Source organism: Nerophis ophidion, linkage group LG15 (assembly GCF_033978795.1).
Source record: "Nerophis ophidion isolate RoL-2023_Sa linkage group LG15, RoL_Noph_v1.0, whole genome shotgun sequence".
NCBI classification, from domain to species: domain Eukaryota; kingdom Metazoa; phylum Chordata; class Actinopteri; order Syngnathiformes; family Syngnathidae; genus Nerophis; species Nerophis ophidion.
The window spans coordinates 52,249,248-52,263,846 of NC_084625.1; the positions used below are offsets into that span (position 1 = coordinate 52,249,248).

The 14,599-nt window shown below is 36.1% G+C and overlaps 1 protein-coding gene across 1 annotated transcript in view; it reads right to left on the reverse strand.

The window, feature by feature from the left end:
- LOC133569800 (partitioning defective 3 homolog) overlaps positions 1–14,599 on the reverse strand; it is a 529,671-nt gene that overhangs the window by 85,395 nt on the left and 429,677 nt on the right. The window lies entirely within an intron of this gene.

The following is a 14,599-nucleotide window of genomic DNA, read 5'->3' on the forward strand; positions in this document are numbered from 1 at the left end:
TGGGAACATCCCACAGGTGTGCAGGCTAGTTGGGAACAGGTGGATGCCATGATTGGCTATAAAAACAGCTTCCATGAAATGCTAAGTAATTCACAAACAAGGATGGGGTGAAGGTCACCAAATTGTAAGGAAATTGTCAAACAGTTTTAGAAAAACATTTCTCAACGAGCTATTGCAAGGAATTTAGAGATTTTAACATCTACGGTCCGTAAAGTCATCAAAAGGTTCAGAGAATCTGGAGAAATCACTGCACATAAGCGATGATATTACGGACCTTTGACCCCCTCAGGCGGTACTGTACCAAAAACCGACATCAGTGTGTAAGGGATATCACCACATGGGCCCAGGAACACTTCAAAAAACCACTGTCAGTAACTACAGTTGGTCGCTACATCTGTAAGAGCAAGTTAAAACTCTGCTGTGCAAAGCAAAACTCATTTATCAACAACACCCAAGGAACGCCGCTGGCTTCTCTGGGCCCGAGCTCATCTAAGATGGACTGATGCAAAGTGGAAAAGTGTTCTGTGGTCTGACGAGTCCACATTTCAAATTATATTTGGAAAAACTGTGGACGTGGTGTCCTCTGGAACAAAGAGGAAAATAACCATCTCAGGACATTCTAGTTGGACTATCAGAGGAACCCTGAAACACCATTTGAGCAAAACCCCAACTGACACCACCTCCAGTGCATTTCTGCAACATTCTCTCTCCTTTCACTTGACTTCCTGCCAGGAATTGTTGGTTTTCCCACCATGTGTCCCACGTGACGTCACCAGTTGATAGGGGCCCCCTCGGGCCCCGACACTGCCAAGTCGAGATCAGGCCATATTTCCTGGTGTGGTTCTTAGTACTTGCGTCCAAATCCAGTAGCGACCTGGCACCGCATGTGAGGGACCTTCAGAAGCCTGCTAGCTTTTTATGTACTCCGACCTTCAGGATGTTCCCTCCTTCTGTGTTGCTTTGCCATCTTTGCCCCGCCCCCTGCCCCGCCCCCATGCTCATGTTGCCAACAAAGATGCTGAGGGAACCATGACCTTCTCTTTCAGGCACTACAAAAAAAAAAAAAAGTGTGCAAACTACAATTGTGTGTATTATTAGTGAACATGTTAAATGAGGATTATGCTCTCGCCATGGAAACACTCATTTACACCCCTGGCTTTATATGCTCCAACTTGTTGTGGTTTGATTTCTGGTGGAAAAGGCAGCACTCAAACAGTCGTATATTAGTTATAATGAAGGCGACACATGATGTGTCTATATTAGCCTACTATCAAACTGACTTTAAAATTCTTATATAAGTGATATAATCAACACAACACATTAAGTAAGTGTCTATATTAGCCTACTATCAAAATGACTTTAAAAGCCTTATATAAGTGTTATAATGAAGACAACACATGATGTGTCTATATTAGCCTACTATCAAAATGACTTTAAAAGCCTTATATAAGTGTTATAATGAAGACAACACATTAAGTGTCTATATTAGCCTACTATCAAAATGACTTTAAAATTCTTATATGTTATATTGAAGGCAACACGTGATGTAAGTGTCTATATTAGCTATATTAGCTTACTATCAAAATACCCTTTAAAAGTCTTATATAAGTGTTATAATGAAGAAAACACATGAAGTAAGTGTCTATATTAGCCTACTATCAAACTGACTTTAAAATTCTTATATAAGTGATATAATCAACACAACACATTAAGTAAGTGTCTATATTAGCCTACTATCAAAATGACTTTAAAAGCCTTATATAAGTGTTATAATGAAGACAACACATTAAGTGTCTATATTAGCCTACTATCAAAATGACTTTAAAATTCTTATATGTTATATTGAAGGCAACACGTGATGTAAGTGTCTATATTAGCTATATTAGCTTACTATCAAAATACCCTTTAAAAGTCTTATATAAGTGTTATAATGAAGAAAACGCATGAAGTAAGTGTCTATATTAGCCTACTATCAAAATGATCTTAAAAGTCTCATATAAGTTTTATAATGAAGACAACACGTGATGTGTCTATATTAGCCTACTATCAAAATGACTTTAAAATTCTTATATAAGTGATATAATCAAGACAACATATTAAGTAAGTGTCTATATTAGCTTACTATCCAAATGACTTTACAAGCCTTATATAAATGTTATAATAAAGACAACACATTATGTAAGTGTCTATATTAGCTATATTAGCCTACTATCAAAATGACTTTAAAATGCTTATATGTTATAATGAAGGCAACACGTGATGTAAGTGTCTATATTAGTTATATTAGCTTACTATCAAAATACCCTTTAAAAGTCTTATATAAGTGTTAAAATGAAGAAAACACCTGAAGTGTCTATATTAGCCTACTATCAAAATGATAATAAAAGTCTCATAAGTTTTATAATGAAGACAACACATGATGTAAGTGTCTATATTAGCCTACTATCAAAATTACTTTAAAAGTCTTATATAAGTGTTATAACTAAGACAACACATGATGAAAGTGTCTATTTATTATATAAGTGTTATAATGAAGGCAACAGATGATGTGTCTATATTAGCCTACTATCAAAATGACTTTACAAGAATTATATAAGTGTTATAACAAAGACAACACATGATGTAAGTGTCTATATTAGCCTACTATCAAAATGACTTTACAAGTATTATATAAGTGTTATAATGAAGGCAACAGATGATGTAAGTGTCTACATTAGCCTACTATCAAAATGACTTTAAAAGTCTTATATAAGTGTTATAATGAAGACAACACATGATGTAAGTGTCTATATTAGCCTACTATCAAAATGATAATAAAAGTCTCATAAGTTTTATAATGAAGACAACACATGATGTAAGTGTCTATATTAGCCTACTATCAAAATTACTTTAAAAGTCTTATATAAGTGTTATAACTAAGACAACACATGATGAAAGTGTCTATTTATTATATAAGTGTTATAATGAAGGCAACAGATGATGTGTCTATATTAGCCTACTATCAAAATGACTTTACAAGAATTATATAAGTGTTATAACAAAGACAACACATGATGTAAGTGTCTATATTAGCCTACTATCAAAATGACTTTACAAGTATTATATAAGTGTTATAATGAAGGCAACAGATGATGTAAGTGTCTACATTAGCCTACTATCAAAATGACTTTAAAAGTCTTATATAAGTGTTATAATGAAGACAACACATGATGTAAGTGTCTATATTAGCCTACTATCAAAATGACTTTAAAAGTCTTATATAAGTGTTATAATGAAGACAACACATGATGTAAGTGTCTATATTAGCCTACTATCAGAATGAATGACTTTAAAAGTCTTATATAAGTGTTATAATGAAGACAACACTTGATGTAAGTGTCTATATTAGCCTACTATCAAAATGACTTTAAAAGTCTTATATAAGTGTTAAAATGAAGACAACACATGATGTAAGTGTCTATATTAGCCTACTATCAAAATGACTTTAAAAGTCTTATATAAGTGTTATAATGAAGACAACACATGATGTAAGTGTCTATATTAGCCTACTATCAAAATGACTTAAAAAGTCTTATATAAGTGTTATAACGAAGACAACACATGATGTAAGTGTCTATATTAGCCTACTATCAAAATGACTTTAAAAGTCTTATATAAGTGTTATAATGAAGACAACACATGATGTAAGTGTCTATATTAGCCTACTATCAAAATGATATTAAAAGTCTCATATAAGTGTTATAATGAAGACAACACATGATGTAAGTGTCTATATTAGCCTACTATCAAAATGACTTTAAAAGTCTTATATAAGTGTTATAATGAAGACAACACAATATGTAAGTGTCTATATTAGCCTACTATCAAAATGACTTTAAAAGTCTTATATAAGTGTTATAACGAAGACAACACATGATGTAAGTGTCTATATTAGCCTACTATCAAAATGACTTTAAAAGTCTTATATAAGTGTTATAATGAAGACAACACATGATGTAAGTGTCTATATTAGCCTACTATCAAAATGATATTAAAAGTCTCATATAAGTGTTATAATGAAGACAACACATGATGTAAGTGTCTATATTAGCCTACTATCAAAATGACTTTAAAAGTCTTATATAAGTGTTATAATGAAGACAACACAATATGTAAGTGTCTATATTAGCCTACTATCAAAATGACTTTAAAAGTCTTATATAAGTGTTATAACGAAGACAACACATGATGTAAGTGTCTATATTAGCCTACTATCAAAATGATTTTAAAAGTCTTATATAAGTGTTATAACGAAGACAACACATGATGTAAGTGTCTATATTAGCCTACTATCAAAATGATATTAAAAGTCTCATATAAGTGTTATAATGAAGACAACACATGATGTAAGTGTCTATATTAGCCTACTATCAAAATGATATTAAAAGTCTCATATAAGTGTTATAATGAAGACAACACATGATGTAAGTGTCTATATTAGCCTACTATCAAAATGACTTTAAAAGTCTTATATAAGTGTTATAACGAAGGCCACGAGGAAGTATTTTACATTTAGAAAACAATCACAATATGACTACTTTAATGCAGATAGAAATGTAAGTAATGTTTAAAAATGTTTGTTCATGAATATTAATGAGGGGTCAGATAGCTGACTATGTTATTATTAATGTAAACTCAGTAAAACATGGAATATAAACATGAAAACATTACTGTGTTCTTGGATGTTTTGATGATGCAATTTCAGCAGGACTGGAACATTTGTGCAAGGATCTCTTGGTGTGAAGAATGTTGCTGACAAAACACATGCACCCAGCTGACCTTTGACCCCCCCCCCAGTGGCCTCGGGCCTCTTGGCTGGGATATCCTTTAAATCCATAATTGTTCTTGCCTTGACGTTAGAGGTGACAAGGAACATGTACAGATTTAACCTTTGACCCCGGCCATCTTGGGAACATTACGGACAATCAAAAGGATTCTTGCTCCTACAAGATCCGGTTGGTTGACAAGTAAAGCCCGGTGATGACCGGAAAACAGGAGTTTTCACTTTAATCCCACAAAATTAGCAGAAAAAAATAAAAGCCAGCATAAAAGGCTAGCATGCTAACACTCTCGCAGGTATGTGCTAACGCATGTTAACTATTGCCATCCTTGCACGGTAGCGTCGAGTTTCACAAACCAAGATTTTCAGGTTCAAACATTAAACATTTGGAAAAATAACCCCCAAAAACTATGATAAAACTTTAGCATGCTAACACTCTTACAAGTTTGCTAACAGTCAACGTGCTTCTGCACATGAACAGTAATAAATATTATTTTGGTGTAGAATCTTTCATGTGTGAATGTTTGGACATTCACACAGTAATGATAATAATATTAATAAGAATGATAATAATAAATAGTATTTTGGTTTAGAGTCTATTTTTGTGTGAATGTTTGGACATTCACACAATAATAATAATAATACTAAATAGTACTTTGGTGTATACATTTTACATGTGTGAATGTTTGGACATTCACACAATAATAATAATAATAAAAATAATAATGATAATAGTTTTTGGGTGTAGAATCTTCTATATGTTAATATTTGGAAATTCACACAATAATAATAATAATTATTAATAATAAATACTTTTTTGGTGTAGAACCTTACATGTGTGAATGTTTGGACATTCACGAAAAAAATAATAATAACAAATTGCATTTTGGTGTAGAATCTTACATGTGTGAATGTTTGGACATTCACACAATGATAACAATGATAATAATAATACTAATAATAATAAATAGTATTTTGGTGTAAAAAATTTTATATGTAAAAATATTTGGAAATTTACACAATAGCAATAATAATAATACATAGTATTCTGGTGTAAAATCTTAGATGTGTGAATGTTTGGACATTCACACAATAATAATAATAATAAATAGTACTTTGATGTAGAATCTTACATGTGAGAATGTTTAGACATTAACATATTATTAATAATAATAATAATAATAACAATAATAATAATAATACATATTTTGGTGTAGAATCTTACATGTGTGAATGTTTGGACATTCACACAATAATAATAATAATTAAGAATAATAAATACTCTTTTGGTGTAGAACCTTACATGTGTGAATGTTTGGACATTTACAAAACGATTATAATAATAATAAACAGTATTTTGGTGTAGAATCTTACATGTGTGAATGTTTGGACATTCACACAATGATAACAATAATAATAAAAAATAGTATTGAGGTGTAAAAATCTTTTGAAATTTACACATGAATAATAATAATAATAATAAATAGTATTTTGGTGTAGAATCTTAGATGTGTGAATGTTTGGACATTCGCAAATTAATAATAATAATAATAATAAATAGTACTTTGATGTATAATCTTACATGTGTGAATGTTTAGACATGAACACATTAATAATAATAATAATAACACATATTATTTTGGTGTAAAATCTTAAATGTGTGAAAGTTTGGACATTCACACAATAATACTACTACTAATAATACATAGTATGTTGGTGTAGAATCTTACATGTATGAATGTTTGGACATTCACACAATAATAATATTAATAATAAATACTATTTTGGTGTAGAATCTTAGATGTGTGAAAGTGTGGACATTCACACAATAATAAATAATAATAATAATAATTAAAAAAATAGTATTTTGGTGTAGAATCTTACATGTGTGAATGTTGGGACATTCACACAATAATAACAATAATTAATAGTATTTTGGTGTATAATCTTACATGTGTGAATGTTGGGACATTCACACAATAATAATAATAATTAATAGTATTTTGGTGTAGAATCTTACATGTATGAATGTTTGGACATTCACACAATAATAATAATAATTAATAGTATTTTGGTGTAAAATCTTACATGTATGAATGTTTGGACATTCACACAATAATAATAATAATTAATAGTATTTTGGTGTAGAATCTTACATGTGTGAATGTTTGGACATTCACACAATAATAATAATAACAATAATAATAATAATAATAAATATTATTTAGGTGTAGAATGTTGAATGTGTGAATGTTTGGACATCTCCGAGAAATAACTTAATAATTATAATTCAGTGTTAGAGCAATTCCACCACACCCGCCTGAGCGGTGTCCCTAATATTTTGGCACCCGGGCCAGATAAGGAAGCCGGGTGTTCAGAAATCCCAGTGCACGTGAAGGCAGCCCGTGTTGCCATGTCGACACCAAGAACATTTCATGTTCCAGCTGAGGGTCTTTAGCTGATTGCGCCAATTGATCGGGGCCAGAGCGGCGAGGGAGACGCTCACCGCCGACCCGCTGCTGGAAATAAATGATGTGTTAAAATATAAATCTGATGCAGAGCCTTAAGTGCGTATTGATCCCCAATTATTTGTAATAACAGCGGCGAGGGAGGGCCAACGCCATCCATTACGGGGCGAAAATAGGCAGGGGCACCATCAATGTGAATAAGGGGCCAGGCGGCCATTTTTCTGTCAAAGTCCATCATTAGTGCGGAGAAGAAGAGAGATTACGGGAGGAAAGGGGAGTCATGGTACTTCACCTGACACATGAAACATGACAAATTGACTTCAGTAGAGTGTTAAATATCCCGAAAGGTGTCGAAAAAGTTGCCCACGCCGTCAGGTGCTCGAAGTAGTGGCGCTTTCCGTCGTTTCCAGCATACTGCATTGCAAAATGATTCTTCCTCTCGCGCGAGATCCGCCCAGGAAATGGGGGGCCGTGTGAAGGTTTTCACATTCATCCTTTCACTCCAGTAAACTACAAACATAACTTTTAAAAATGCACTTCCCCTTAAGCTTATTTTAGTGATAGTGAGAGGAGGGTTGTCTCGATACCGATACTTTGGTATCGATACTTTTCTAAATAAAGGGGACCGCAAAAAAATTACATTATTGTCTTTATTTGAAAAAAAAATCTTAGGGTACATGAAAAATATGTTTATTATTTTAAGTAAACAAACAAAGACTCCTCATTAGTACGCAGTAACATATTGTGTCATTTATATACCTATTATTTTGTACACATCATGAGGGACAAACTGTAAAAAATGGATAATTAATCTACTTGTTCATTTACTGTTTATTTTCTGTTTTAACATGTTCTATCTACACTTCTGTTAAAATGTAATAATCACTTATTCTTCTCTTCTTTGATACTTGACATTAGTTTTGGATGATACCACACATTTAGGTATCGATCCGATACCAAGTAGTTACAGGATCATACATTGGTCATATTCAAAGTCCTCATGTGTCCAGGGACCTATTTACTGACTTTATAAACATAATATGAATTTTTTTTAAAAGGGAAAAAATATTGATGTAATCATAGTAGTATCGACTAGATACGCTCCTGTACTTGGTATCATTACAGTGGATGTCAGGTGTTGATCCACCCATGGTGTTTGTTTACATCGTGACGCCGGTGATCTATGGCATCCTCCTACGGTGTGTAGTGAAGCAAGTTTAGCTATTCCTTGTCCTCCAGTGATAATAATACTTTGAAAAACATGTGCTTTACTGCTAACTAGCTAGCTAGCCATGTCTTAAAGCAGCTCTTCCTGAGGGTGTTTCAGTGTTATAACTTCACCTTTATCTTTACATTTTACACCAAAATGCATCCATTCTCCCTTTTCCTATTATTTTGTCTACATTACGAAGGACAAACTGTAAAAAATGGATGATTAATCTACTTGTTCATTTACTGTTTATTTTCTGTTTTAAACATGTTCTATCTACACTTCTGTTAAAATGTAATAATCACTTATTCTTCTCTTCTTTGATACTTTACATTAGTTTTGGATGATACCACACATTTAGGTATCGATCCGATACCAAGTAGTTACAGGATCATACATTGGTCATATTCAAAGTCCTCATGTGTCCAGGGACCTATTTACTGACTCTATAAACATAATATTAATTTTTTTTAAAAGGGAAAAATATTGATGTAATCATAGTAGTATCGACTAGATACGCTCCTGTACTTGGTATCATTACAGTGGATGTCAGGTGTAGATCCACCCATGGCGTTTGTTTACATCGTGACGCCGGTGATCTATGGTATCCTCCTACGGTGTGTAGTGAGGCAAGTTTAGCTATTCCTCGTCCTCCAGTGATAATAATACTTTGAAAAAAATGTGCTTTACTGCTAACTAGCTAACCATGTCTTAAAGCAGCTCTTCTTGAGGGTGTTTCAGTGTTGTATCTTCACCTTTATCTTTACTTTTTACACCAAAATCCGTCCAATTATTTTGTCTACATTATGAGGGACAAACTGAAAAAATGGATGATTAATCTACTTGTTCCTTTACTGTTTATTTTCTGTTTCATTTAATTTTCTGTGATCTATTGTATCCTCCTACGGTGTGTAGTGAAGCATGTTTAGCTATTCCTTGTCCTCCAGTGATAATGGTACTTGTAAGACACTTTATTTGTCGAAAAATTAAATCTCGTTGTACTTGTGCAATGACAATAAAGATCTATTCTATTCTAGGGCCAGTATTAGTTATTTAGAAGTAGCTAAAACACTTTAGATGGACGTTAGCCGGTTCTAGCTAGCCATGTCTTAAAGCAGTGGTCCCCAACCACCGGGCCGCAAAATAATTTTTTATTTAAAAAAAAATATATATATATATATATATATTTTTTTTTTTGGATTAAATTAAATTAATTAAACATCCATCCATCCATCCATCCATTTTCTACCCCTTATTCCCTTTCGGGGACGCGGGGGGCGCTGGCGCCTATCTCAGATACAATTGGGCGGAAGGCGGGGTACACCCTGGACAAGTCGCCACCTCATCATAAACAACACAATATACACTTACAAATGGTGCACCGACCACAAAAAACTCCCTTTTTCATGACAAAGAAGAAAAAAAAAAAAGGAAAAAAAAAGGACACCCCGCGGGACAAATTATTAAGCGCGGATACAAAAAGGTTGGGGACCACTGTCTTAAAGCACCTTTTCCTGAGGGTGTTTCAGTGTTATAACTTCACCTTTATCTTGACTTTTCACCCCAAAATGCGTCCGTTCTCCTTTTTCTGTCTACACACTGTGTCTGCTTGTAAGTACTCTGTGCGCGCGCACTGCCGAACATGCTCCTCTGCTCGTAAAACCAGCAATGTCACAACGTTTAAAAAAAACTATAACAGTACTTTTCAAACAGGGTATAGTACCGTTTTTTTTTGTTTTTTTTTCTATAGTACCGTTTTTGATTAATGAGTACCCCGATACTATACCGTGCGACTCTACCTGAGAGTCGTATATTTCCTTCCTTGTCGCTATCTGCCCGGCGCCTTACTTTTCAGTCCAGCCTAAGCGTTTCAGTATTTACACACAATTTCGCCTGAAATTGCACATTCCAGCCCGGTTTTCTACCAAAATACTTGTTAGTTAGACTGTTGTTTACCTGGCTGGCTGTCTGCACTATTATTTAGTTCCCACAACCTGTGTTTTCCCCAAACAAAAGGGCCCGGCTGTCCAGAAAACAACTCACCTTCTTTATTAAAGTGCTAAGACCTGCAATTAGGTTATTTGGATTATTTTGCAGTCATACTCGGAGAAAAAAGTGGCACTATCTCTCGCAGTTTGACCTCATTACGTACAACACACACACACACACACACACACACACACACACACACACACACACACACACACACACACACACACACACACACACACACACACACACACACACACACACACACACACACACACACACACACACACACACACACATTTCATGTTCACACTGAGAAACTTTGATATTTTTGGGGGAAATAACCATAAGCTTAGAATTTAAAGGCAGCAACACATTGCAAAAAAGGCATGTTTACCAGTGTGTTACATGGCCTTTCCTTTTAACAACACTCAGTGCAGGTTTGGGAACTGAGGAGACACATTTTTGAAGTGGAATTCTTTCCCATTCTTGCTTGATGTACAGCTTAAGTTGTTCAACAGTCTCTCGCCTCATATTTTAGCCTTCACACATTTCCAATGTCTGGCCTGCAGGCAGGCCATCCATCCATCCATTTTCTACCGCTTATTCCCTTTTTGGGGCCACGGGGGGCGCTGGCGCCTATCTCAGCTACAATCGGGCGGAAGGCGGGGTACACCCTGGACAAGTCGCCACCTCTTTACTAAAAAGCCACGCTGTTGTGACACCTGGCTTGGCATTGTCTTGCTGAAATAAGCAGGGGCGTCCATGATAACAACACATGTTGCTCCAAAAGCTGTATGTACCTTTTAGCATTAATGGTGCCTTCCCAGATGTGTAAGTTAGCCATGCCTTGGGCACTAATACACCCCCATACCATCACACATGCTGGATTTTACACTTTTCGTCGATAACAGTCCGGATGGTTCTTTTCCTCTTTGGTCCCATCGTCCACAGTTTCCACATTTGAAATGTGGACTTGTCAGACCACGGAACACTTTTCCACTTTGCATCAGTCCATCTTGGATGAGCTCGGGGCCCAGCGAAGTCGAAAGTGTTTCTGGGTGTTGTTGATAAATGGCGTTCACTTTGCATAGTAGAGTTTTAACCTGCACTTAGAGATGTAATTATAATAATAATAATAATGGATTAGATTTATATCGTGCTTTTCTATTGTTAGGGAACCCATCATTCATTCACACCTGGTGGTGGTAAGCTACATCAGTAGAGCTGCCCTGGATTAGACTGACGGAAGCGTGGCTGCCAGTTTGCGCCTACGACCCCTCCGACCACCACCAATCATTCACTCATCATTCATTCACCAGTGTGAGCGGCACCGGGGGCAAAGGGTGAAGTGTCCTGCCCAAGGACACAACGGCAGCGATTTGGATGTCAATAGGTGGGAAGCGAACCCGCAACCCTCAGGTTTCTAGCACGGCCGCTCTACCCACTACGACATGCTGCGACCGACTGTAGTTACTGACAGTGGGTTTTCTGACGTGTTCCTGAGCCCATGTGGTGATATCCTTTACACACCGATGTCGGTTTTTTATGCAGTACCGCCTGAGGGATGGATGGTCTGTACTAGATGAGCTGGGGACCAGCGAAGCCGGCGGCGTTTCAGGGTGTTGTTGATAAATGAATTTTGCTTTGCATAGCAAGGTTTTAACTTGCACTTACAGATGTAGCAACAAACTGTAGTTACTGACAGTGGTTTTATGAAGTGTTCCTGAGCCCATGTGGTGATATCCTTTACACACCGATGTGGCTTTTTGATGCAGTACCGCCTGAGGGATCGATGGTCTGTACTATCAGGGCTTACGTGCAGTGATTTCTCCAGATTCTCTGAACCTTTTGATGATATTACGGAGCGTAGATGGTGAAATCCCTAAATTCCTTGCAATAGCTGGTTTGGAAATGTTATTTTTAAACAATTTGCTCAGGCATTTGTTGACAAAGTGGTGACCCTCGCCCTGAACTTGTTTGTGAATTACTTAGCATTTCATGGAAGCTGCTTTTATACCCAATCATGGCACCCACCTGTTGCCAATCAGCCTGTTCACCTGTGGGATGTTCCTAATAAGCGTTTGATGAGCATTCCTCAACGTCCTCAGTCTTTTTTGCCACTTTTGCCAGCTTTTTTTAAACTGGTCGCAGGCATCACATCCCAAATGAGCTAATATGTAGCACAGTTTACCAGTTTGAACGTTAAATATCTTGTCTTTGCAGTCTGTTCAATTGAATATAAGTTGAAAAGGATTTGTTGTCTTCTCTTTTTATTTGCCATTTATACAACTTTTGGGGTTTTGTATGAACAAATAAAGCTCAGGTAACAAAAATAGACTCGAGACTGAGTCACCGACATGCGAGTTTCTTTGTTCAGGCGGGAAGATACGAGGACAAAGGAACGTCTGGGTGTGTGATCACTGAGACGGAACACAAAAAGGAAGCTGAAAAGAAACCATAATAAAAACAATGCAATTATAATAAATACATTTGGAATTTTATCCGGATTAAAAAGTGGCGTACAGGGAACAAACATTGTCAACAGCACATTGCACGGAAATAAACATGCTTTTTTTCCCCTTTTATACAAACCCCGTTTCCATATGAGTTGGGAAATTGTGTTAAATATAAACAGAATACAATGATTTGCTAATCCTTTTCAAGCCATATTCAGTTGAATATGCTACAAAGACAACATATTTCATGTTCAAACTCATTTTTGCAAATAATCATTACTTTAGAATAAGATGCCAGCAACACGTGACAAAGAAGTTGGGAAAGGTGGCAATAAATACTGATAAAGTTGAGGAATGCTCATCAAACACTTATTTGGAACATCCCACAGGTGTGCAGGCTAATTGGGAACAGGTGGGTGCCATGATTGGGTATAAAAGCAGCTTCCCAAAAAATGCTAAGTAATTCACAAACAAGGATGGGGTGAGGGTCACCACTTTGCAAGGAAATTGTCGAACAGTTTTTTCTCAACGAGCTATTGCAAGGAATTTAGGGATTTTACCATCTACAGTCCGTAAAATCATCAAAAGGTTCACAGAATCTGGAGAAATCACTGCGCGTAAGCGATGATATTACGGACCTTTGACCCCTCAGGCGGTACTGCATCAAAAACCCGACATCAGTGTGTAAGGATATCACCACATGGGCTCAGGAACACTTCATAAAACCACAGTCAGTAACTACAGTTTGTTGCTACATCTGTAAGTGCAAGTTAAAACTGTGCTATGCAAAGCAAAATTCATTTATCAACAACACCCTGAAACGCCGCCGGCTTGGCTGGGCCCGAGCTCATCTAAGATGGACTGATGCAAAGTGGGAAAGTGTTCTGTGGTCTGACGAGTCCACATTTCAAATTATATTTGGAAACTGTGGATGTGGTGTCCTCCGGATCAAAGAGGAAAATAACCATCCGGATTGTTATAGGTGCAAAGTTGAAAAGCCAGCATGTGTGATGGTATGGGGGTGTATTAGTGCCCAAGGCATGGGTAAATTACACATCTGTGAAGGCACCATTAATGCTGAAAGGTCCATACAGGTTTTGGAGCAACATATGTTGTCATCCAAGCAACGTTATCATGGACGCCCCTGCTTATTTCAGCAAGACAAGTGTTACATCAGCGCAGCTTACTAGTAAAAGAGTGCGGGTACTTTCCTGGCCCGCCTGCAGTCCAGACTTGTCTCCCATGGAAAATGTGTTGCGCATTATGAAGCGTAAAATACGACAGTGGAGACCCCGGACTGTTGAAGGACTGAAGCTCTACATAAAACAAGAATGGGAAAGAATTCCACTTTCAAAGCTTCAACAATTAGTTTCCTCAGTTCCCAAACGTTTATTGAGTGTTGTTAAAAGAAAAGGTGATGTAACACAGTGGTGAACATGCCCTTTCCCAACTACTTTGGCACGTGTTGCAGCCATTAGGTGATATATCTTCTGTGTTATAATGCAAATAGCAAAAAACATTCTTATGAGACTCAATTTCTGCACAAAATGAGCAGCAGGTCCACAGAAAAGGACCAAACAAGGAAGATTCCAGTGAAACAAGCAATGAAACAACAAATAAAGCAGGTTGATGAGAAAGTATGGAAAAGGGAATG